Consider the following 27,281-nt stretch of genomic DNA (forward strand, 5'->3'; position numbering starts at 1 on the left):
ATGGGATGGACAGAATAGGCGAAGGGGATTAAAACGTACAAACTTCCAGTTACAAAACAAGTAATTCAGGGTGATGAAAAGTACAGCACGGGGGATACAGGCAATGATATTATACTAACATTGTATGGTGACAGATGGTAACTACACTTATCGTGGTAAGCATTTCATAATATATATATAATGTTGAATCACTGTGTTGTATACCTGAAACTAATACCATATTTTATGTCAACTATACCTCAAAAGGTAAGATTGAAAAAGAAAAAGAAGAAGACATAATACTGTCCCAGTGCTGGGAGATTGTCTCTGTATTACGCACTCCTTTAATGCTTAGCCAGACTTTTGATAGCTCTGCCTTATCTTTTTCCTGCTTACACAGAGCCTGAGAGCCATCCAGACATGAAAGCTTGTGGTATTCTCAGCTGTTTCTGAGCATGCGTCTAGCACATGGACTTCTTTTTTTTTTTAAGATTTTATTTGTTTATTTGAGAGAGAGAGAATGAGAGACAGAGAGCACGAGAAGAAAGAGAGTCAGAGGGAGAAGCAGACTCCCTGCTGAGCAGGGAGCCCGATGCGGGACTCGATCCCGGGACTCCAGGATCATGACCTGAGCCGAAGGCAGTCGCTTAACCGAGCCACCCAGGCGCCCGCACATGGCCTTCTTGATTCCTCTGTATACATAAGACCTTTTAAAAAGCCTTTATTCTTCCACATATCTCTCTTCTCAGTCGTGTGTTTCCCACCCTTCTCACTTGTCTATTGCTTGTCCGGACTGTTGTCTCTTGCCCCAGGATGCTGTGGCCAGTATGTGCGCCTTTAAATGCTTTGGCCAAAGGTACCCAGGAAGTGGCCTCAGCCCAGGGTTCACTCCTTGCCAGACAAAACAAAGGCAAACCGTTGTGCCAGTCCTTGAGGGAGCTGGCAGAGCGGAAAAGACCCAGAGCCACAATCCTTGGGGCGCCTGAGTGCTCCGGTTGGTTAAGCGTCTGCCTTCGGCTCAGGTCGTAATCCCGGGGTCCTGGGATCAAGCCCCACATTGGGTTCCCTGCTCAGCCAGGAGCCTGCTTCTCTCTCTGCCCCTCCCCTGCCCAGCTCGTGCTCTCTCTGTCTGAAATAAATAAATAAAATCTTAAAAAAAAAAAGAACCACAGTTCTTTGAGAATAAGGTCCATATTGCTCCTTCTAGTACCAGGAGTGCAGGCTTCCCTTCCTCAAGGCCACTACAGGCCTGGGGTGTGAGGTATGGTAGGCAGACAGTTCGAAACACCGAAGTGTTCTCTTAGCACTGTTGGGGAGGAGAAATTTGCCTCTAGACTTCCAAAGTCTTCTGGGTAGTCTAAGAGTTAAAATGACAGGAGACAGATTAACAGGAGAAAATCAAATTTAATTCATATGTATGGAGGCCTCAAAGATACAGGACCTAAGAAATGATCGAGGCAGGCAGTATTTATACTTTTTACACAAAGAAACAATAAATCTTGGAGAAATTGACAGGACAAAGAAAACTTATGTTTGGGAACTTCAATTAGTAAGGAATTCTAAATAAAATTTGGGCTGGGGTAGTAAGTTAGTAAAAGTTAAAAGGTTTGTTTACATAGGCTTCTTGGGCCCTGAATTCCCTGTCTTTGGTGTCCAAGATGTTTGTCTGCCTCCTGGTGCAGGGGGGGTGCCTTTCACATGGAAGATGTATTCCCTACTTTCTGGAGACAGAGGTGGATCAGAGTGTTGTTCCTGCACTGGCTGTTTCTTTATTAACTTGAATTCAAAATAATCGGTATGGCACTGTGGCTTAGCTTGGGGCGGCCCACCTTGAGCCCCAATACCACAAAGCAGCAGATTCTTTTTACATCAAGCCTTATCTGGCTGTTGTGAGTTCTTAGCTGGAATCCACCAAAAAATTGATTCTGACAGCTTTTGCCTGCTCAGTTGCTTCAGGAGAGATGGAGCCCTGGAGTTCCCCACTCCACTGCTTTCCATTCGATTATAACTTCAACCTCTCCTTCATGGTCTCTTTTCCCTCTGTATATGAATATATTTAAATTTCTTTTTTTTAAAGATTTTATTTATTTATTTGAGAGAGAGAGAATGAGAGATAGAGAGCACGAGAGGGAAGAGGGTCAGAGGGAGAAGCAGACTCCCCGCTGAGCAGGGAGCCCGATGTGGGACTCGATCGCGGGACTCCAGGATCATGACCTGAGCCGAAGGCAGTCGCTTAACCAACTGAGCCACCCAGGCGCCCTAAATTTCTTTAATACTAAACAAAATTCTTCTTGACTTTGCACTCCCCAACATCTCTCCTTTACTTCTCAGAAAAATTTTCTTCAAGGAGTAGTTTCTAATACCCTCCCTCAGTGATGAGAAGCAAAAATGTCTCCACAAACATTCACTAATGTCACCCAGGTGAAAACTCATTCCAGATTGAGATCCGCTGTATTAACTCAAATTCTGAACATATTTAGATTTAACCTGTTTTCACATGTAGTTTTTAATTGTTTGGGGGGTTTTGTTTGGTTGGTTCTTGTTTTTGTTTGTGCTCTATAGCTCTATGAAATTTTATCACATGTGTAAATGCACAGAACCATCACCTCAATTAGGATACAGAACTCTTCTATCCGTACAAAGAGACTCCTTGTTGTTATGCAAACCATTTTTCTAAACAAGTGACATAAAGGTGAAGAGCATGTGTACACTTCTACCTTTGTATAACAAAGGGGAGACACAAGAACATGTTTTTGTATTTATATTTGCATAAATAATACACTGGGTGATAAGTGGGCATGTGTGGGACAGGGGAGTTAAGCGATTCCTTTCACTGAACGTGTTATATTTTGGGATTTTTGAGCTATATCATTATGATATCATTTCAAAGAATTAAAGATAGTAAATGAAGCCAAATGAATGGTATGGTCCAAGTAGCATTTCAACAGGCCTTCAGGCCTTAAGAGAAGATGACATATTGAGGCACCTGGCTTGCTCAGTCTGTAGCGCATGCAAGTCTTTTTTTTTTTTTTTTAAGATTTTATTTATTTGACAGAGAGAGACACAGTGAGAGAGGGAACACAAGCAGGGGGAGTGGGAGAGGGAGAAGCAGGCTTCCCGCTGAGCAGGGAGCCCAATGTGGGGCTCGATCCCAGGACCCTGGGATCATGACCTGAGCCGAAGGCCGACGCTTAACAACTGAGCCAACCAGGTGCCCCCGCATGCAAGTCTTGATCTCGCAGTCATGAGTTCAAGCCCCACATTGGTTGTAGAACTTATAATAAATAAATAAATAAATAAATAAATAAATAATAAATAAAAATATGCTACAATGTGGATGTGAACCTCAGAAAAATCATTTAAAAAAAAAGAGCAGATGACATATTCACTGGACCACATCAGTCAGAGCTGCTATAAGAAAAGTAGAGAGATGGGGTGTCTGGGTGACTCAGTCGGTTAAGCGTCCGCCTTTGGCTCAGGTCATGATCTCAGGGTCCTGGGATCGAGCCCTGCATCGGGCTCCCTGCTCAGCGGGGAGCCTGATTCTCCTTCTCCCTCTGCCCCTCTCTCCACTCATGCTCTCTCTGTCTCTCTCTCTCAAAAAAGTGAATAAATAAAATCTTTAAAAAAAAAGAGAGAAATAGACTTCAGCATCAGTAGATTCAGAATTAGACTTAGTAATATCATCTCCATGGCAACACCTGTCTTCTTTCTCCCTTTACAGAGCCAGTTACCTTAACAGTCAACTAAATCATGTCTGTGAAACACTTAATAAACACTAGAGACTGTAGTACATGAAGCTTGTACACCTTTCCCTTAACAGTAAAACATCATTACCTTACCGTCAGGATGGCACAGTATAAATTATTACTCTAAGCAGGAATACCACCTGCTTCCTTCCATAAACTCTGCCCTATATAATGAGGTTAGTGCAGATCACACAGTGCAGATGTTTTTAAGGTCATTATCAGATCAAAAGTTAGATTGCATAAAAGATCATGATACACTATTTTGTTTTTCACTTACAGATACGGATGTCACCTGTGATGTTGATGTATACAGATGGAGGAGTTATGCTTTTACAGATGTTATATGGTTCCATTTAGGGCTGGACATGAAACACTTTATTTGAATTGTCCACTACAATCTACTTTTAATAAACATTTGAAAATGGTTTTTGGTTGTGCCTGTGGTTGTTTTATGGTTGTGGTTGTTCCTGTTCTATAAACATCAATGTTTAAGCTTGTATTACGTGTTATATATCATACAGAATGCCTCAAAGCTGAAGGTTCAAACTCAGTTTTAAAGGAATCCTAACTGAAAACAAACATTATGGGTTGCACACAGAAAAGGGACTAGAAACAATCCTTTAGCTTTTCCTGTATCCCTCAGTGATCTACCTTTTATGAAATATTAAGCATTGAGCACAGTGATATGTGCTTGAAATACATTATGTCTATAATAAGCTTCAGTTGTGTTCTAGTTTTTTTTAAGTGATAAAGGTGCATTGGTTGTATTTTTTTATCTTGTGTAATACTATTAAAATAAGTAAACTTTGATTTTTCTTTTTCATCTTAATTTTTTTTAAAGATTTTATTTATTTATTTGACAGAGAGAGACGCAGCAAGAGAAGGAACACAAGCAGCAGGGGTGGGAGAGGGAGAAGCAGGCTTCCCGCCAACCAGGGAGCCCGATGCGGGGCTTGATCCCAGGACCCCAGGATCATGACCCGAGCCAAAGGCAGACGCTTAACGACTGAGCCACCCAGGTGCCCCATTAATTTTTTTTTAAGTATTCTCCATGCCCAGTGTGGAGCCCAACACTGGGTCCAAACTCACGACCCTGGGACCTCAGCTGACACCAAGAGTCGGACGCTTAAGGGACTGAGCCACCCAGGCGCCCCTTCATCTTAATTTTTTTGAGTAGTCTCTGCGCCCAGTGTGGGGCTTGAACTCACAACTCTGAGATCAGGAGTCCATGCTCTACCAACTGAGCCAGCCAGGTACCCCTCATTTTAATTTTTATTTAATTTTTTATTTTATTATGTTTTATTTATTTATTTGTCAGAGAGAGCACACAAGCAGGGGGAGCTGCGGGCAGACGGCAGAGGGAGAAGCAGGCTCCCCGCTGAGCAGGGAGCCCGATGTGGGGCTTGATCCCAGGACCCTGGGATCATGACCCGAGCCAAAGGCAGATGTTTAACTGACTGAGCCACCCAGGTGTCCCTAATTTTTAAAAAAATGTAGCAATCTATAACACACTGCATTTATATTATACACTGTGTTAGGAAGGAAGGTTTTTTTCTCTATCCTGGAAGATCCTTCTGGATGGTCTAAGAATGAAATTGACATCAGATAGATTAACAAGAAAATGAAATTTAATTATGTACATACAGGGAAGCCACATAAAAACGAGTGATTCCAAAGAACGGCAAAATGAGGTATATAAGTCATGGGAAACTAAATAGAACGGGGGTAGGGGTCTGGGGTTTTCAAGGGAAGGAAGGTGAATCACAGAAAGAATGGAAAGAGTAAATGTTTGGTAAACAAAATGTTTGCTGAGCTATCCAGAAACAATGAAACATACCTTGCAAGATTTCTCCCTTGTCTATGATATCTAGTTCATATAATAGTATATTTATGTATGGTAATAGCTCCCTTCCTGGAACAGGTCCTCTATCGAAATTCTTTTAGGCAGTTAGCAGGGAGGCAAAAATAAGTCTTCTGTTTCTTAAAAGTAACTACCTAAGACAATCCTACTGAAGACATCGCTCGAGCCTCGGCCCAGAGGGGTACGGAGACCCCCAACCCTTGGGCTGAGCTGGCTGGTGTCCCTTGAAGTGACTAAAGTCAGGGAAGCTGACATTCTTGTCCCTCCCAGGAAGGCGGCGGCCATCCTCCCGAGCAGGGGCTTCAAACCACCACACGCGCTGGGCTCGGCCCCCACCCGGCTGCTTCCCTCCCGGTAAGGACACTGCCTGGAAAGAAGGTAGAAGCTTCGGCGCCTGCGGGAGACAAATCAGAGAGGATCCGCGGAGCTGGAGGACTGGTGCGCCCCGGGGGAAGGCAGCACCGTCACCCTGGGTGACCGCGAGGAGGAAAACGGGCCCTCCGCTTCGCTGCTAACCAGCGGCACTAAAAACAGAGAAGCTAAACTGGCAGTGTCAGGAGGGCCCGGCCAGGCCCCCCAACACGCACGCGCACACACACGGTGCCGGGAGGGCCCGGCCAGCCCCCCAACACGCACGCGCACACACACGGTGCCGGGAGGGCCCGGCCAGCCCCCCCAACACGCACGCGCACACACACGGTGCCGGGAGGGCCCGGCCAGCCCCCCCCAACACGCACGTGCACACCACGGTGCCGGGAGGGCCCGGCCAGCCCTCCCAACACGCACGCTCACACACACGGTGCCGGGAGGGCCCGGCCAGCCCCCCAACACGCACGCGCACACACACGGTGCCGGGAGGGCCCGGCCAGCCCCCCAACACGCACGCGCACACATACGGTGCCAGAGGGCCCGGCCAGCCCCCCAACACGCACGCGCACACACACGGTGCCAGAGGGCCCGGCCAGCCCCCCCAACACGCACGCGCACACACACGGTGCCGGGAGGGCCCGGCCAGCCCCCCAACACGCACGCGCACACATACGGTGCCAGAGGGCCCGGCCAGCCCCCCCCAACACGCACGCGCACACACACGGTGCCGGGAGGGCCCGGCCAGCCCCCCAACACGCACGCGCACACACACGGTGCCGGGAGGGCCCGGCCAGCCCCCCAACACGCACGCGCACACACACGATGCCGAGAGGGCCCCGCCAGCCCCCCCAACACGCACGCGCACACACACAAGGCTGAGAGGGCCCCGCCAGCCCCCCCAACACGCACGCGCACACACACGGTGCCGGGAGGGCCCGGCCAGCCCCCCAACACGCACGCGTGCGCACGCGCGCACACACACACACACACACACACACACACACGCACAGTGCCGAGGAGGGCCCGGTCACCCCCCAACACACGCGCGCACACACATGCGTACACACAAGGTGGGGAGGAGGGCCCGACCATTCCCCCCAACACACACAGTGCCGAGGAGGGCCTGGCGAGCCCCCAAAACACACACACAAGGTGCGGAGGAGGGCCCGGCCATCCCCCCAACACACACACACACACACACACACACACACGCCCAGGCTCTCCTTGAGGACCTGATCCAGGAGCCAGGTGGAAAGGGGGCTGCCTGGCTCCGTGAGGTGCATGTGCTGGGGAGTTAGCTCCACTTACTGGGGGCTGAACTGAAACAACCTGCTGCCATAGTACAGGAAGCAAACAGGACCCCTCACAAGCGGTGTGCGAGGAAGGAATTCTCCCCAGAGCAGGCTTTCCCCTGGTTCCCACGGACTTTGGTGACGGGGATGTTTGGGTGCGGAGGGCAGCCCAACCGAAGGCAGGCCTCATGCTGACCCAGGCCGACTCAAAGGAGAGCGTTCGTTCGCGGAGGCCTCTCCCTGTCTGTCGCCTCATTTCCCCTCTCCCATCTTCGCTTCATGAGCATGTCGGCTGTAAAAGCCAGTGTCTCGGAGCTCATTCTGGGGGGACCCAGGTTTACCGGAGGTCAAATCTGCATCAACATAAGCCAAAGCACAAAGCGGGCCAACTGAGGTACAGGCTGATGCCAGTTCCCTATTTCCAGTACTGGTTTCATAAAACAACTCTTAACCGTAGTTGCAAAGTAGAGAGAGGGCGCCATTAATATTTTCTTCAGACAAACACGCTAAGGTCTCAGTTCTAGGTGGAATCTTAAAAAAAAAAAATCAGACTCATAGAAAAAGTGATGAAATTTATGCTTACCAGAGGGCGTGGGGAGGGGGAAGTGGATGAAGGTGGTCAAAAGGTACAAATTTGCACTTAAGAAAAAATAAGTACTAGGGCGCCTGGGTGGCTCAGTTGGTTAAGCGACTGCTTTCTGCTCAGGTCATGATCCTGGAGTTCCAGGATCGAGTCCCGCATCGGGCTCCCTGCTCAGCAGGGAGTCTGCTTCTCCCTCTGACCCTCCCTCCTCTCATGTGCTCTCTCTCTCATTCTCTCTCTCAGATAAATAAATAAAATCTTAAAAAAAAGAAAAAGAAAAAGTAAGTACTGAGGATATAATACACAACATGCCTATAGGCCCCACTGCTGTAGGGTGTATACGGAAGCGGGTAAAAGGGTCAATCCTAAGACTTGGCGTCACAAAGAAAAGAACATTTTTCCTTTTTCTGTTTTTGTCTGTCTCTCTAGGACATGATGAACGTAACTGAACTGACCGTGGTAAACATTTCACAATAGATGTAAGTCAGATGATCATGCTGTACTCATTAAACTTATACAGGGCCGCGTATCACTTATATCTTAATAAAAATGGGGAAATTTTTCTTCCAAAATTCATGCTTAGAGTTTGTAAATGGGTGAGAACATGATGTGTTTTCCCGCATTTGTGTCTTGTGGCTCCTTTTCCCTTCAGAGCCCGACTGAGAGAGCACAATGCAAGCCCAAGGAGGGTAACATCAACTCACCCAAACTTCAGGGTATCTGTTCCTCTGAGCTTGCCTGGCCTGCTCCACAAGGCAGAGAGGCCTGGGCCTCCCCAGGTCTGGGCACCCCTGGCTGCAAGCCCAGCCCCTGGTCTCGGGGGCCTGCTTTGTAGGCGCTGCCTCTCTGGCCTCCCCACCTCTCTTCTGCACCCCCTTTCCATCACAAATTACCTTCCATGTGTGCAGCGAAGCTAATAATCCCACCCTGAGTTTTCTTTTTCTCTTTTTTTCTTTTCTCATTCTTTTTAAAAAAGATTTATTTATTTATTGAGAGACAAGGAGAGAGAGCATGCACATTTGCATGGGGGGCGGTGAGCAGAGGGAAAGAGAGAAAATCTGGAACAGGCTCCCCACTGAATGAGGAGCCCCATGTGGGGCTCTATCCCAGGACCCTGAGATCATGACCTGAGCCAAAATCAAGAGTTGGTCGCTTAACTGACTGAGCCACCCAGGTGCCCTTTTTCTTATTCTTTTTTTGTTTTGTTATTTTTAAATTATCCTTTGGTACAATTTAGGCTTTTCTATGATCTCAAACAATCACCCCTTGATCTTATTGACCCACAAATTAGCCATCACTGACTGCGCCAGTGAAAAAGTCTTTCGAATTACCACATGAAAGAATCCAGCCTGAGGTTAAAGTCATCTCCCCACTAGTGACAAATTCCATACAACGTCTTCATAATAGGACCACAAAAAGGAAGATAAAAATCTGAGGTGTTAGAAATGTCTCAATAGAACATTGACTAAGGCATTTGGTAGTTAAAGAATTTTGAATGTGTGTGATATCCCTGAGGCAAAATTAATTATCACCTAACATTTCCACCTTTGTGAGGTGTGTGGAACTTTGAAATTGTTTTTGTAGTCTGTTTCCTCTAATCTTCAAGGTACTTTTCGCTATCTTAAGAATTAAATTGACATGAGACAGATTAACAGGAGAATCAAAATTACATATATAGGGAGAACCCACATAAGTGTGAGAGATTCCAAAGTCAGGCAAAATGAGGTATTAATGTCTTTCTGGACTAAGGAGGAGGAGTTAGGAGTCTGGGGCCTCAAAGGGAAGGAAGACAATTCACAGGAAGAATAGAAAGAGTAAATGTTTGGTAAATAAGTCTTTATGGGTCCTAGAGAAACAATGGGACAAAGAGAAGAATTGTAACGGACTTTGCTAACTTCCTCCCTATCGCAGGCCCGTAGTTCATGTTATAATGTAGTTGTCTATGGTGACGTGCCCTTCCTGGATCTGGTCCTCTATCTAAATTCTTTTAGACAGTGGGAAGGTCTTTTTTCCCCAGCCCTAAATTCTAAATATTCTATTCTATGGTTTTGTTCCTAAAGTGTTTAAATTTTACATTTAAGTCCATGATGCATTTTGAGTTGATTGTTGCATAAGATATGAGGTCTAGTTCAAGGTCAGTTTTTTGTCTATGGGTGTCCAATTGTTCCAGCATCATTTGTTTAAAAGTCTATCTTTCTGGGATACCTGGGTGTCTCAGTCAGTTAAGTGTTTGCCTTTGGCTTGGGGTCCTGGAATCAAGTCCCCCATTGAGCTCCTTGCTCAGCAGGGAGCCTGCTTCTCCCCCTGCTTGTGCTTGCGCTCTCTCTCTCTCCCTCCCTCTCTGACAAATAAATGGATAAAATCTTTTTTTAAAAAAGTCTATCTTGGGGGTGCCTGGGTGGCTCAGTCAGTTAAGTGTCTGCCTTCGACTCAGGTCATGATCCCAGGGTTCTGGGATCGAGCCCCATGTTGGCCTCCCTGCTCAGCGGGGAGTCTGCTTCTCCCTCTCCCTCTGCCTACCACTCTGCCTACTTGCGATCTCTCTCTGTGAAGTAAATAAATAAAATCTTTAAAAAAAAAAGTCTGTCTTTCCTCTAATTGCTTTTGCAGCTTTGACAAAAATCATTTGAGCATATTTGTGTGGGTCTGTGTTTGGGCTCTCAATTCTGTTCTATTGATCTATGTTTCTTTCCTTCTGCCAATACCATACTTTCTAAATTTCATTCAGTATATAATGAAACTTAACATCTGGTAGAATAATTCCACCCCTTTTCATTTTCTTTTCCAAAATTCTTTTAGCTCTGCGGTGCCTGGCTGGGTTAGTTGGCAGAACGCACAACTCTTGATCTCAGGATCATGAGTCCAAGCCCACGTTGGGCATGGAGGCTACTTAAGAAAAAAAGTTATTTTAGCTTTTCTAGGTCAATTGCTTTTCCATATAAATTTTATTTATTTATTTTAAAGATTTTATATATTTATTTGTCAGAGAGAGAAAGAGAGGGAGAGAGCAAGAGCACACAAGCAGAGGAAGAGGGAGAAGCAGGCTTCCCGATGAGCAGGGAGCCCGACGTAGGACTCGATCCCAGGACCCTGGGATCATGACCTGAGCTGAAAAGAGACGCTTAACCGACTGAGCCACGCAGGCATCCCTTCCATATAAATTTTAGAATGTGGTAGCCTCCGTCTGCAACAAACATTGCTGGGATTTTTTTATAGGACTTGCATTTAATATACAGATCAATTTAGGGGAATTTGGGGGTTATTGTTTTACTTTCATTAGTCATTCATTCATTCATTCCCTGACCATTGTGGAAACTATTGTTCGATAGTCTGGATTTTCTATTATTTTCCCCTAAACCATGTTATGGGTTGTTCTAGCAAGTAGTTATATTACTGACAGATTTTATCATTTTTTTAGCACATGTCTGTTTCAGTTTTCCCTTTCTTTCTAGGGAGAATCTCTCGGTCGTCGTATGTGCTCTTTTATCCTAAAATGCGGCCTTTCTGTGGTTTCCCTGGGAATCCTGATGTCTTGTCTGGAGCCCCTAACTTGGGTTGAATAAACTCCTGTGTCTGTCTCCATGGCGGTGGGCACTGTTGGACTCTTGGCTCCTATCTTTTAACCTTCCAGTTGTTGCTTTGCCCCTGTGCTCTTTGGATTTTAACCCCACACATGTACAATTTTAGAGTCTTTCAAGAATTTGAGAAAAGTTTATATGCAGATTTGAGAACTCCCCATGGAACCTCCCTTTCCTATTTTTTTCTCTACGTTTACAGCCAATCTTACCCTGAATGCTGTCCTCTGCCTGCAAAGGCCATAGAGACCGCAGCTTCTGCTCACTTTCTGTGGCCACATGCCGTACAGCCTGGGGGTTAGTTCAGGGCAACAAACCTGCTAAATGTGGATGTGACCTATAATGTTTCCCTTCTTCCAATGGCCTGATCCCCTTCAATTTCTTCCTCCTGTAGGTCACTCTCCAATGCCCGCAGTTTTTCATTTTTGCCAGAATTTATCATTGTTTTTGGCAAACAGGTTAGTTGGATATAACCTAGTCCACGATTATCCCCTTTGTTCTTTTTTATTCCTTCTTAATCTTAAATCATCAGATTTTTAAAGAAGTTGTCCTGTGGGAGGTATGTTTTTATACATTTAGCTTAAAAAAACATTTTCTAGGGCGCCTGGGTGGCTCAGTTGGTTAAGCGACTGCCTTCGGCTCAGGTCATGATCCTGGAGTCCCAGGATCGAGTCCCACATCGGGCTCCCTGCTCAGCGGGGAGTCTGCTTCTCCCTCTGACCCTCTTCCCTCTCGTGCTCTGTCTCTCATTCTCTCTCTCTCAAATAAATAAATAAAATCTTTAAAAAAAAAAATTTTCTAATCACAGTTGTTTTGTTGAGAAATATTTTAAATCTCCAGTGGAGGGGCGCCTGGGTGGCTCTGTCGTTAAGCGTCTGCCTTCGGCTTGGGTTGTGATCCCGGGGTCCTGGAATGAGCCCTGTGTTGGGCTCCCTGCTCGGCGGGAAGCCTGCTTCTCCCTCTCCCACTCCCCCTGCTTGTGTTCTATCTCTCCCTGTCTCTCTCTGTCAAATAAATGAATAAAAAAAAACTTAAAAAATAAATCTCCAGTGGAAAATCCTCATTTCCTTTCCAAATTAAATTGATCAGACTGCTTAGAAGGAAGAAAGGATCAAATGCTTTATTTTTTTAAAAAGATTTTATTTATTTATTTGACAGGGAGAGTGAGAGAGCACAAGCAGGGGAAGCTGCAGAGAGAGAGGGAGAAGCAGGCTCCCCCCTGATCAGGGAGCCCCACGTGAGGCTCGATCCCAGAACCCTGGGATCATGACCTGAGTGGAAGGCAGATGCTTAACTGACTGAGCCACCCAGGCACCCCAACGATCAAATGCTTTATACTTTGATTGCTTAAACTTGAGGAATGTGAGCTTTCCCTCCGATAGTCAAACTCTTTTGGGGGCTTGTAATGGGTGCAAGCACTATAGCAGTATTTTTTACCTTTCTATTTCTAATAATTATTGCAGACTATCTAGATGGACAGGCTTGCAGAGAATCAGCAACACTGTTCTTTTTCCTCCCTAAGATGCATTTTATTATTTTTAAAATTAATTAATTATTTTTAAAGGTTTTATTTATTTATTTGAGAGAGAGCACAGAGGAAGAGTGAGAGGGAGAAGTAGATTCCCCACTGAGCAGAGAGCCCGATGATGCAGGGCTCCATCCCAGGACCCCGAGATCATGACCCGAGCCAAAGGAAGATGCTCAACCAACCGAGCCACCCAGGTGCCCTTTAATTTATTTTTTTTAAGTAGGCTCCGTGCCTAGCATAGAGCCCAAGGCAGGGCTTGAACTCACGACCCTGAGATCAAGAGTCAGATGCTTAACCAACTAAACCACCCAGTTGCCCCCTAAGAGGCATTTTAAAATAAAGCAAAGAAATAAAGAAAAATGCCTCATTGCTCTAGTTCTTATCTAAATTGTCCTAAATCTGCACTTGTAGAGTCTTTCAACCCTGTCTTGTTTTTATGGTGTTTCTTTCTTGTATCATTTGACTTTATGTGCTATTGAGGCAGACATTTCTAAGCAGAGGTATAAGATGATTAGTTCCTTCTGCAGCACAGTATGTCACAGAAGTGACAAAGTCCATTTTAGAAGAGTTTCAGGAATAACTAATAATGTTTTTAAAGTTCTAAGGCATTGAAAGGAACATATTCTTCCCCCCCCCAAACTTCCCAGTGTCCTTATTTCCCACAGCTAATTGCTCTCTGCAAGCACTTAGAAAATCTATACAAAGAATGCACATGTTCTCTATCCAACAAGAATGCTGCTTGTGTCTCACTTTAGGGTTAAGCAGATCGAAACCCACCTCTGCTGACCCTGAAATCCGTAGTCCTCGGCAGGGCAAGTGCTATTTTGGAATGCTGGCCATTTACCTTGTAAACCTGCTAAAATCCCATCATCCTTGGGAATGTTCTAGCCTTTCTTTCTGCGAGCTTGGTGTCTGCGGCCCCACATCCTCTAGATGGGTTAATTTGGTTATTTATAGCATGTAAGCAAAGGAGAGCCACACGTGGTTGGCTCTTGAAGTGAGAAGGTTTTACATATTGAAACACCTAAATTGGCCCAGAATCTGAAGGATTTCCTTGTGTTATAGCATCAGGGGTACAACTGGATGGGAAAACATCCAACTTGGTCGTGTGTGTTCTGCTTCCTTCCAGGTGAAAGAATTAGTGCAAGGGGAATCATTTGCATATTATGACCACATTCTCCTCCAGTCCTCCTTGGACCCGATGGGGGTGTGGTGACTTGCTCCCATCCAGGCAGGCAGCTGTGATGGAAGAGCCAAGCTCCACCCTGGGAAGTGTGTTCGCCACGGTTATGCCTTCTGTACTCTGTGCCGACCGACCTCCCTTCCAGTCCCTCCATATAAGATGACCGTAGTATGCCGGGATGTGTGAACTTGACAAACCAGAAAAAAATGTCTCTTCATTTTAATGCTAATTTCAAAAGGTATTTAGGCTCTAGGCACTGTTCTAGGTTCTGGGAATAAATTGTCAAACAAAAGACACAAAAAACTCCAACTGCATGGAGCTTGCTTCTCCTGGTAGGGACAAAGGCGGTAAGCCAAGTAAATAAGGGTACAATAAGGTGACAAGAGCTAAAGGGAAAAAATGGAGCAGGGACATGGCGTAAAATGTTTCCAGAAGGGCAAGAGATGAAATTTTAGTGAGGGTGGGCAGTAAAGCCCCCCCCCCCCCCCCCCCCCCGGTGAATTGGTTTTGAGTGTAGGCCAGAAGAAAGAGAACAAGCCTTTACAGATATCTGGGCGGGGGGGGGGGGGGTGGGAGGGCAGCCACAGGGCTTTCCAGACAGAAGGAAGAGCTAGGTAATTTCCACCCCTGAGCACATGTAGATCATGAGTGACAAATGAAGAACCCTATAAGCCACCTCTATGTTGGTTCCATGGCACATATCTTTGATCAGTCAATGAGTGCTTTCCCACAGTCCCCAGATCTAGGCTCAGAATCCTCCCCAACACAGCATGTATGAATTTGCCATTGCTGCAATAACAATGACCACAAACTTCGTTACTTAACACAAATTTCTCATCTCCTGGTTCTGTAGATCAGCAGTCTAGGTAATATGTAGCTTTGCTGGATCCTGTTTACAATGTGACAGGACTGAAATCAAGGTGTGAGCAGGGCTGTATTTCTTTCTGGAGGCTTTGGGGATGAATTCACTACCAAGCACATTCAAGGTTTTTAGGTAAATTCGGTTCCTTGTAGTTTGGGGACCGAGGACCTCATTTCCTTGTTGTCTGTCAGCTGGGAGGCAGTTTTTGCTTCTAGAAACCTCCTTCTCATGCTTTCTGTGTGGCCTTCCTTCCGCAACAGCTGATGGAGTCCCTCTCACAATCTGAATCTCTCCAACTCTTCCTTTTGCCTAAAGTCTGTTGCCTCTAGCCAGGTGAAGTTCTCTGCTTTTAAGATGCTTGTGTGATTAGATTTGTCCCACCCACCTAACCCAGGATAATCTCCCTATGTTAAGGTCCATAACCTTAATTATATCTGCCAAGTCCAAGTCCTTTTATTTATTTATTTATTTATTTGACAGAGAACGCAGCAGAGGAAGAGGGAGAAGCAGACTCCCTGTTGCACAGGGAGCCCAACGAGGAACTTAATCCCGGGACCCCAGGATCATGACCTGAGCTGAAGGCAGATGCCCAACCGACTGGGCCACCCAGGCACCCAAGTCCTCTTTTTTTTTTAAAGATTTTATTTATTTATTTGCGAGAGAGCACGAGTGGGGGGGGTAGGGGCAGAGGGAGAGGGAGAGAGAATCTCGAGCAGACTCCCCACTGAGCATGGAGCCCGATGCAGGGCTACATCCCAGGACCCCAAGATCACAACCTGAGCTGAAGTCAGACGCTTAAACAACTGAGCCACCCAGGTGCCCCTGCCAAGTCCTTTTTTAGTATATAATGTAACATATTCACAGGATGTAGGGATTTGGGCATGGACACCTCTGGTGAACTATTCCATCTACCCCATGACAATCCCGAGAGCTATCATTAGCAAACACAGGAAGAGGGGATGAAACTTGTTTGCCATCCCTGATCCAGATAATGACAGGGAAATTCAAGCCTTTCATATCCACACATCTAGACTTTGGCTCAGCCCATTACAACCTGTGTTAGTTTTCTATTGCCATGTTAACAAATTATCAGAAACTTAGTGGCTTAAACCAACAGAAAGTTATTATATCATAGTTTGTGTCAGGAGTCTGGGCATAGCTTCACTAGGTCCCCTATTCAGGGTCTCACAGCCTGTCATCAAGGTGTCAGTCAGGCCATGTTTTTATCTGGAGCCTTGACCTGGGAAGCATCCACTCCCAATCTCATTTGGGTTGTTGGCAGAATTCATTTCCTTGTGGTTTTAGGACTGAGGTCCCTATTTGCTAGCTGCCTATCTGCCAAAGGCCACTCTCAGCTTCTGGAAGCTGCCTGAAATTCCTTGCCGTGGGGCCCTGACCATAGGCAATCTCACATGACTGTAGCTTATTTTCTCAGAGCCGGCTAGGGGAGTCTCTCTCTCCAGTCTGCTAACACATAGTCTTATATAAGGTAACATAATCATGGCAGTGACATCCCATCACCCTTGCCCTATTCTGTCAGTGAGAAGCAAATCACAGGTCCCACTCACCCTCAAGGTGGGGATGTTACAGTGTATGAACAGAGGGGCCACCATAGGGTCTATCCATAACAGTCAGTTTGATGAATTCTTTAGAAAACTCTGGGTTTTTGCAAAGACTTCTTCCCTGGGGGGCACTTGGGGGCTCAGTCGGTTAAGCATCTGCCTTCAGCTCAGGTTATGATCCCAGGGTCCTGAGATCGAGCCCCACATCGGGCTCCCTGCTCAGCAGGGAGCCTACTTCTCCCTCTCCCTCTGCCTGCCGCTCCCCCTGCTGTGTGCTCGCTCTCTCTCTCTGTCAAAGACTTCTTACTTGGAAAATGAAAATTGCCACTAAATAAATTATTTTATTATTTTATTTATTTATTTGACAGAGAGAAAGGGAGCACAAGCAGGGAGGAAAGGGAGAAACGGCTCCCCGCTGAGCAGGGAGCCCGATGTGGGGCTCAATCCCAGGACCCTGGGATCATAACCTGAGCCAACAGCAGACGCCCAACCAACTGAGCCACCCAGGTGCCCCTAAATAAAATTTTTGTACCCAAAGTGTGTGAGGGCTTCACTTTTCAAAGTGCTTTCAAAACTGTTAATTTCACATTGATTGTTCTGAACATCACACCCATTCAAAGTCAAATGGCTTATAAGACCAAACTGCACGCGTATGTGCAAACACACACACACACACACACACACACACACACACTTCTGATTTTGTTCTCAGACCTGCTTATCCTGGGATACAGCACCCCTGATGTAGGGCTTTGGAAATGTAGACATTTTTCTACTAACCTGAGTAGGTAAATCTTTTGCTGCATAAAAGAAGAATCTTAACATTTACAATAGACATATAATGATGTTTGCTTTAGATTTTATTGTCCTTTGTGTTTGTGACTAAACTGAACCTAGTGATAATTACCTAACTGAGGAAATTCTCATTATATTTAATCATTTCATGACATGCCTCAGATATGACCTGAGCAGCGTCTGACCTAAGGCAGACGCTTAACCGACTGAGCCACCCAGGTGTCCCGGAACTCTGATTCCTTAACAAGAAATAGTATCTTGAAACCAAGATCTTGGCAGAAATTATTTTAGAACATGTCAGTACTCATATTTATTTTTTAAAGTTCTTTTTTAAATTTCTGTACCCAACGTGGGCTCAAACTCACAACCTGGAGATCAAGAGTTGCATGCTCTTTCAACTCAGGCAGCCAGGAGCCCCAGTATTCTTATTTTAAAGGTATGTATTGTGAAACCAAATCACACAGTGACCCCTACAGCACTGCAGTTGTAACAGCATTATTCTTCATTTACTCAAGCTTTTCGTTTCCTTGGTCATGTGTTCTAAATCTATGATTTAGAGTAGTTGAAATAAATAAAATACCTAATCTATGTGGCATGTGGCCGATCTTGAAGGTACTAGATATCATTAATCCTGTTTTTTAAATTATAGTCCGCTCCCATTTTAAGGCTGATACCTGGAGAAAATAGCTTAAGATAATTTTATAAGCTTTCTGTATGTAGCTTATTTTGGTAGGAATTATGATCTGGCCCATGTTACATCTCATTCCTGGGACAGAGAAGTGAGGATAGGACAACATCTCTTGTTCTTTAAACATCTTATCTACTGTAATTATTCCCAGCCTACAGATGACAAAACTGAGCGTTAGAGAGGGTAAGTGACTTGCCCAAGGTCCCTGTGCCTGCAAGTGACAGAGCTGAATCTTCACCTCATGTCTGCCTGACATCAAGTTCCTGCTCTGAACTGCCATGCTGTGGGTGACACTGGATAAATTAACAGGTGTGTATAGAGCCTCTGCAATATTATCTCTCGGAGGACGGGGGCAATATAAGAGAGTTTGAGCCAACAAGCCCTGCCATGAAGTACTGGAAGTCGTGTGGGGGATAGCATACATTTTAGGTAGTATAATAGGAAGCTGGTGTTTTGGCAACTTCAAAGTAATATTCTACAAAAGGAGAGTTCCAGAACCGACTGAGACAGTGGTGCCTGGGTAGCTTATTTGGTTAAGCATCTGCCTTTGGTGCAAGTCCTGATTCCAGGGTCCTGGGATCGAGTTCCACTTGGGGAAGCCTTGCTCAGCGGGGAGCCTGCTTCTCCCTCTCCCTCTGCCACTGCTCCTCCTTGTTTTCTCTCTCTCTCTGTCAAATAGATAAATAAAACCTTAAAAAAAAGGAACAGACTGAGACAATACAAAGAATAGGAAGAGAAATGGACACTTAATAGGGTTATGGTGGGTTTTTTTTTTTTAAGATTTTATTTATTTAGGGCGCCTGGGTGGCTCAGTTGGTTAAGCAACTGCCTTTGGCTCAGGTCATGATCCTGGAGTCCCCGGATCGAGTCCCGCATCGGGCTCCCTGCTCAGCAGTGAGTCTGCTTCTCCCTCTGACCCTCTTCCCTCTCGTGCTCTCTCTCTCTCATTCTCTCTCTGACAAATAAATAAATATCTTTAAAAAGATTTTATTTATTTATTTGTCAGAGAGAGAGCACAAGCAGGGGGATTTGATCCAAGGACTCTGGGATCATGACCTGAGCCGAAGACAGATGCTTCACTGACTGAGCCACCCAGGCGCCCCAGGTTATGGTGGTTTGAGAGAGTTTATCCTCTCTTAAATTGACTAATATCCCCGACCTGTCACTGCACCCACTGGGTACACCAGGTATCATTTGTGTGACGTTGCCCCCATGTAATCTTTCCTCCTCGAGCCAGAGGAGTTGCCTGGATCTGAGAAGGGCTGTTCTGAATAACTTTCAGGCCAGCTTACTCACAGCAAAGCTGGATTCACATCATTTTAGTGGAGTGGAGAAGAAACAAAGCTATGCAGAGGAGTCATCAGGAAAGGAGAGATGGTAGGACTTTAGAAAAAGAAGTGAAAATGCTCTCTTTTGTCCAGGTGTAAAAAAATGCACCACGTTGTATGATCTTCATGGTTGTTCTCAGGTACCTATGTTCTTGACAGCATCTGGGAAGATTATATTAAAATGGAGTTAACCCTCCTGGCTGCTCAAGATATGGAAATAAAATGGTTTTCCCTCATCTTTTAAGGAGTACTTTTGGCAAGTTAAAAGCTCTATTTTCTCACTCTTTCCATAAAGAAGGTATAAGAATGTGGCTCTCAGTCCTACTACTTAAGACATTTTTGTACATATTCTGATATAACATAAATTGAACAAATTATAAGATTTAGAAACTGAATACAAGAAAATATTAATTATTGTAACATATTCCAGACTCTAAAAGTCAAATGGTCAATATTTATTTCTTCCCTCCAAGTCTTACTTAAGCTAGGGGGTCTAGGGTTAAACTTGAAGTCCCTTCTATCTTCAAGCAACACCACATTTCAAGATATCAAATCAAAACTATCTCTGTTGGGGGGTGCCTGGGTGGCTCAGTTGGTGAAGTGTATGACTTGGGCTCAGATCATGATCTCCAGGTCCTGGGATCCAGCCCCACGTCGGGCTCCCTGCTTAGCTCAGAGTTGGCTTGCCCTTCTCTATATGCTCCCCCAACCCCACTCGTGCATACACACGCACATGCTCTCTCTCTCAAATAAATAAATAAAATCTTTAAAAAAAAACTATCTGTGTTAGAATCCTCTGGGAGTACTCTTTACAACTGGAATGGAAAGGTGGAAGCCTTATTAAAATTGTGCTAGGAATTGTTTTATTATTTTCTCTGAAGATCAGATTCCATTGCCTCCATATTAATCACATTCCTTCCATTTTTAATTTCTGCCTAATTCTCCTGGAGACATGGGTTTACTCTGGCCGGTTAGAAGGACCAGGACATTTTGAGCTTCTGCTTTGCATGTACTTTGTTTTCTCAGGTTCACTTATATTGATAATTTTAATACCAAGAATGATTTGTGGGTCACCTGATATGTATCAATAATGGAGTCCATTGATTTTGAGCCAAATATAGCATCTAGATGGATGTATAGGCTCAGGAGAATGTCACAGAAGCCCTGTCCCTTTCCTGAGTGATCTAGTTTAGATTTCAAGGTGACTTTTTTTAAAGATTTTATTTATTTATTTATTTGACAGAGAGAGAGACACAGCGAGAGAGGGAACACAAGCAGGGGGAGTGGGAGAGGGAGAAGCAGACGAGCAGGGAGCCTGATGCCAGACTCGATCCCAGGACTCCAGGATCATGACCTGAGCCAAAGGCAGAGGCTTAACAACTGAGCCACCCAGGCGCCCCTTCAAGGTGACTTCCATTTGCTACTGCCCTATCACCCAGCTAGTCCTTTATCTGGTTCTACTTTCATTGAGTAAGGACAATTTTAATGTAAACTCCAGCAACCTAGGTTGATGGAGGAAGTGTGCTGAAATGAAAGAACACTTAACACCTCCCATGCTGAACCAGAATTTTTTAATGTTTTTTTTTAAAGATTCATTTATTATTTGAGAGAGAAGGGGGGAACTCGTGTGCTCGGGGGAGGGGCAGAAGGAGAGGGAGAGAGAGAATCTCAAGCCGACTCCCCACTGAGCTTAGAGCCAGATGTGGGCTCCATCTCTCGATCCATGAGATCAGGACCTGAGCCAAATTAAAGAGTCAGATGCTTAACCGACTGAGCCATCCAGTCAGCCTTGAACCAGAATTTTTTAATAAACTGCCCTTTGGGTCACCTGGGTGGCTCAGTCAGTTAAGCGTCTGCTTTCCACTCAGGTCATGATTCCCGGGTCCTGGGATCGAGCCCTGCATCAGCTACCTGATGACTTTTTCCCTAACCGGTCTTGGGAAATTGAAGAACTAATGTATTATTTCAATGGTAAATGAGAATTTTTGGCTGAGTATACTATGGTTTCTACACACTAGCTTCAACTATTTATCTATAGTTATTATAGTTTAACTAGTTGCCCAGTGCTAAGTAATCTATAGTACTAAATCATGACCATAAGAGAAAAGAATCAGGATTATGAGAGATGGTTTTTCTTTTTTTTTTAAAGATTTTATTTATTTATTTGACAGAGAGAGATAGCGAGAGCAGGAACACAAGCAGGGGGAGTGGGAGAGGGAGAAGCAGGCTTCCTGCCGAGCAGAGAGCCTGATGCGGGACTCGATCCCAGGACCCTGGGATCATGACCTGAGCCGAAGGCAGACGCTTAACGACTGAGCCACCCAGGCGCCCGAGAAATGGTTTTTCAAACAAATTTCCTGGTATCTTTAGCTAACCCTAGTAAACTAGTTGCCTAGGTACAACAGTTATTTATTGTGTTAAATAAATAAATAATGGCAAAAAAAAATCTGAGGCAAAAAAAAAAAAAAGATCCAGTTTGAACCCAGGGTTCTACTAGTTCAATTGTTAAATCCTCCGAATCTGTTACCCACCTACAGATACAGATGATAGTGCTCAATAGCAACTGCTCAGGAACATACCTTTAATTGAACATTTATATATTTTACATTAACAAATGTATTAAAATTAATAACAAAAGTAAAAACAAAAAGCAACAACAACAAAAAACCTTGTGCTGAGGGGCGCCTGGGTGGCTCAGATGGTTAAGCATCTTGCCTTCGGCTCAGGTCATGATCCCAGGGTCCTGGGATCGAGCCCCGTATCGAGCAGGGAGCCTGCTTCTCCCTCTCCCTCTACTGTTCCCCCTGCTTGTGCTCTCTCGCTCTCTCTATCAAATAAATAAATAAAATCTTTAAAAAAAAAAGTTCTTAAAAAAAAAAAAACCTTGTGCTGAGTGAAAGAAGCCAGACACAAGAGAACATATATTACATTATTGTTTTTATGGGAAATTTCCACAAAAGATAAACCTACAGAGATAAATAAAAGATTAATGGTAGCCTGAGGTGGCAGGGGTAGGGGGTGTGGGGTACAGAGTTTTATAGTTAGTGGATACAAGGGAATTTACTGGGGTGATGGAGATGTTATGAAACTGATTTACTGTGATGGTTATACAACTTGTAAATTTACTTTAAAAAATCATTGAATTCTATACTTGCAATGGGTGAATTTTATGATATATAAAATGTGATTCATTGAAGTTACATATTAAAATGTATTTATTCTGCATTAAAGATGCATTTCTAAAAGCTAAAAAAATAATGGCAAGAATAAACAAATAACAGCAAGAATGACTGGATGGATAGATAAATAAATATAAATAAAATAGTAAGAATTGGGGTGCTTGGGTGGCACAGTTGAGTGACTGACTCTTGGTTTCTGCTCAGGTCATGACTTCAGGGTGGTGAGATCGAGCCCCACATTGGGCTCTGTGCTTGTTATGGAGTCCGCTTGAGATTCTCTCTCCCTCTGCCCCTCCCGCTCCTGCTCTCTCTCTCTAAAATAAATAAATCATTTTAATCTGTTATGCCTGTGCAATGTAGCCTCCATAAAAACCAAAATGGCGGGGTCAGAGAGTTTCCAGGTCGGTGAGCACCCGTGGAAGTGCTGGGAGAGTGGCACTGGAGAGGGCACGGAAGCTCTGCACCCCAGGACCTCATCCTATGAAGCTCCTCCATCTGGTTGTTCCTCAGTTACATCCTTTTATAAGGAACCGGTGATCTAAGAGAAAGAGTGTGTGTAAGCACCAGGAGGGGCAGCGGGAGGGGGAGAGAGAATCCTCAAGCAGACTCCCCTCTGAGCGCAGAGCCCGACGCCAGGCTCCATCCCGGGACCCCAAGATCATGACCTGTGCTGAAATCAAGAGTCCGCCACCCAACCAACTGAGCCACCCAGGTGCCCCTCAAATGAATAAATGAAAAATTCAAAAGGCAATTAAAATAAATAAATAAATAAATCTTTAAAAAAATAGTAAGAATTAGGGGCGCCTGGGTGGCTCAGTTGTTGAGCATCTGCCTTCAGCTCAGGTCATGATCCTGGAGTCCTAGGATTGAGGCCACATCGGGCTCCCTGCTCGGCGGGAAGCCTGTTTCTCCCTCTGCTCCTCCCCCTGCTTGTGTTCCCTCTCTCTCTCTCTCAAATAAATAAATAAATAAATAAATAAATAAATCTTTAAAAAAATAAAATAGTGGGGCACCTGAGTGGCTCAGTCGTTAAGCATCTGCCTTCAGCTCAGGTCAGGATCCCAGTGGGACCGAGCCCCGCATCGGGCTCCCTGCTCGGCGGGAAGCCTGCTTCTCCCTCTCCCACTCCCCCTGCTTGTGTTCCCTCTCTCGCTGTGTGTCTCTGTTAAATAAATGAATAAAATCTTTAAAAATAAATAAATAAAATAGTAAGAATTAATATATACTAGTGATAAGAATGTTTTTTCAACTTCCTGCTTCAATTATTCTCCTCAGTATATATCTAGCTACCTCTTAGTAAATAGTTTCTACTATTATCAATAATACTAACTCAATATCATCAAAAGAAATAAAAGTTGGATTTGAGAATAATGCCTTGATTAACTTCCTGGTCTCAAATATTTATTCTGGTTATTTTTACTTAGCTCTATTTAACTAATTACCTAGGTACCACTAGATAACCATACTACTCACTCATTATTCCACTGGTAATGAGAATTTAAATTTGAAGAAAATGTTTTTTAGGTTATTGGCTTCTACCAATTTTTCTACTTCTCTCCACTTATTTCTATACATAACTAGTTCCCTTGATAACCTGGTTATCTGTAGTAGTAACTCATTATCCCAAAGAGAAACAAGAAGAAAGAGTTGAGTAGAATGTTTTCAACTTGCTGGATTCAAATAATTATTTTAATCATCACAAACTGTAGTTTACTCATTCCCCAGGTGTCATGAGTTATCAAAGTACTAATGCATTATGCCAACAAGAAATATGATTATAGAGTTGAGAATGCTTTTTTTTAAAGATTTTATTTATTTATTTGACAGAGGGAGACACAGAGAGAGAGAGAGAACACAAGCAGGGCGAGTGGCAGAGGGAGAAGCAGGCCTCCCGCGGAGCAGGGAGCCCCATGCAGGGCCCGATCCCAGGACCCCTTGATCATGACCTGAGCCAAAGGCAGATGCTTAATGACTGAGCCACCCAGGCTCCCCGAGAATGCTTTTTTTTTACTTCTTGGCTTACTCTAGTCATTCTAGTTATCTCCAGTTCTCCCTAGATATCTAGTTTTTTAGGTGCTAGTTCTATAGTCTCAGTTCTAGGCTCTATAGTTCTAAGGCAGTGTTACAGCAAGGAATTAGAACAAAGTATTATAAGGCTGTGTTTTTCAGCTTTCAGGCTTCAAGTACTTGTTCTAATTATATCCAGCTACCTCTAGTTAACTGATGAAATAAGTACACCAGCTATCTATAGTACTATCTCATTATTATACCAAAGGATAAGAACTTAGAGTGGTGAGTCATGAATTTTCAATTTCTCATTTTATTTATTTATTTTAATTTAATATAATTTTTAAAAAATATTTTATTTATTTATTTGACAGAGACACAGCGAGAGAGGGAACACAAGCAGGGGGAGAGGGAGAGGGAGAAGCAGGCTCCCCGAGGAGCAGGGAGCCCGATGCGGGGCTCGATCCCAGGACTCTGGGATCATGACCTGAGCCGAAGGCAGACGTTTAATGACTGAGCCACCCAGGTGCCCCATAATTTAATATAATTTTTTTAAAGTACACTCTACCCTCAACATGGGGCTCAAACTCATGACCCTGAGATCAAGAATCACATGCTCTACCAACTGAGCCAGCCAGGTGCCCCCAATTTTTTGGTTTTAAATATTCCCTCTGGTAATTTCCCATTAACTTTATCACCCACCTAGGTACCACTATAGATATTTGATCTAGAGTACACATTCATTTTTTCGTTAAGTATGGATTTAGAATTGTTGTGAAGGATGTGTTTTCTAGCTTCTGGGCTTCTCTCAGTTTTTCTAGTTATCTTTAGTTGTCCCCAGTTTGGTAGTTACCTAGGTACAACTAGTTATATAGAACTAACTGATTAAGCTAAGAAGAAAGAAGTTAGTTATAACAAGAATGTGTTTTCACGGGCGCCTGGGTGGCTCAGATGGTTAAGCATCTGCCTTTGGCTCAGGTCATGATCCCAGGGTCCTGGGATCAAGCCTCACATGGGGCTCCCTACTCAGCGGGGAGCCTGCTTCTCCCTCTGCCTCTCTCTCTCTCTGTCCCTTATGAATAAATAAATAAAATCTTAAAAAAAAAAGAATGTGTTTTCACTCATTGGGTTCATCTACATATCTCTCTCTAGTTATCTCCAGTTAACTAGTTTCCTGGGTACAAGTACTAACTCATTATTCACACTCTAGATAAGAATGTAGTTTTGAGAGGAATTATAATCAAATTCTTGGATTCAGCCACTTTTCTTCAGTATCCTGGTTTTGACTCATTATTCTGAATATCATCATTTATCCCTAGGTTACAAAAGATTAAGCTACCACTAGAATATAGGGCACTAACATGTAAAGAGAATTTAGAATTGCAAAGAACTTGATTTTTAGCTGCCTGCCTTCAACTAGTTATTCTTATTATCTCTGGTTGTCTCTAATTAAGTATTTACAAGAGTACAATGGAAATCTGTAGAAGTAACTCATTTTTCCAGGAAGAGAATTTGTAGGTGATAAGGTTGTGTTTTTCACATCCACAGATTTAACTAGTTATTCTTTTTTAAAAAGGTTTATTTATTTATTTATTGAGAGAGAGAGCAAGAGCAGGGGGAGGGGCAGAGAGAGAGAGGGAGAGAGAGAGAATCCTCAAGCAGACTCCCTGCTGATCAGGGAGCCCGATGCAGGGCTCAATCCCAGGACCCCGAGATCATGACCTGAGCCAAAATCAAGAGTCGGCCGCTTAACCGACTGAACCACCCAGGCATCCCTTCAGTAGTTATTCTTATCTCTAGATAGCCATAGTTTACACTATATAGTTATATACCGCTAATTATTACTAGCAATAACTCATTCTTCCTTTAAAAAAAGATTTTAGAGATGAGATGTGTGTGTTTTTCAGCATTTGGGTTTCAAGAAGTTTTCCAGTTATATCTAGTTATCTCTAGTTAAATTTTATCTACCATTCCACGCCTTACTCACTTATTTACTGTTTACCTAACTTTCCAATATCTTATTTCGAGAAGAAATAAGTTGCACTTCAGAAGAATCTGCTTTTCAGCATCCTGATTTCAATTACTTTTCTAGTTTTTTCCAGTTGTCTTTAGATAAACAATTATCCAATTACCACTAATTATATTACTATTGCATTTCAGTGAGAAAAGAGAAATTGAGAAATATCTGTTTTTCAGCTCCCTGCCTTCACCTCATCATTCAGATAGTATATATTCTCTATATAAACCAAACGCGATAAATCTAGCTAATTATAGTACTACTTCCACATTCTAAAAAGATATGAAAATTTAGATGTAAGAAGAATGTTTTCTTTCAATATCACAATATACCAGTGCATCTTGTTATATCTAGATATCTCTGATAAAATAGATACCTAGGTATGATTAATTTCCTCTTGGACTAATGCACTGATTCAACAACATAGAAGAATTCAGATGTGAGGATAATTTGTTTTCCATTTCCTGGTCTCATGTCACAATCACCTTATTATCTCTGCTTAACTTGTTACCTAGATACCATTAACTGTCTCTTGTATTAACTCATTATTCAAACGAGATAAGAAGCTAGTGATGAGAAGAGTGATTTTACAATTTCCTGGATTCAGTGTTGAGAAGAGTGATTTTACAATTTCCTGGATTTGCCAAGTTCCTTAGTCACCTCTAGTTAACTCTGGTAAAGTAGTTGCTTAAGCATTACTAGTTATTTCCAGTACTAATATTTT

This window comes from Zalophus californianus, chromosome X, assembly GCF_009762305.2.
Source record: "Zalophus californianus isolate mZalCal1 chromosome X, mZalCal1.pri.v2, whole genome shotgun sequence".
NCBI lineage: Eukaryota > Metazoa > Chordata > Mammalia > Carnivora > Otariidae > Zalophus > Zalophus californianus.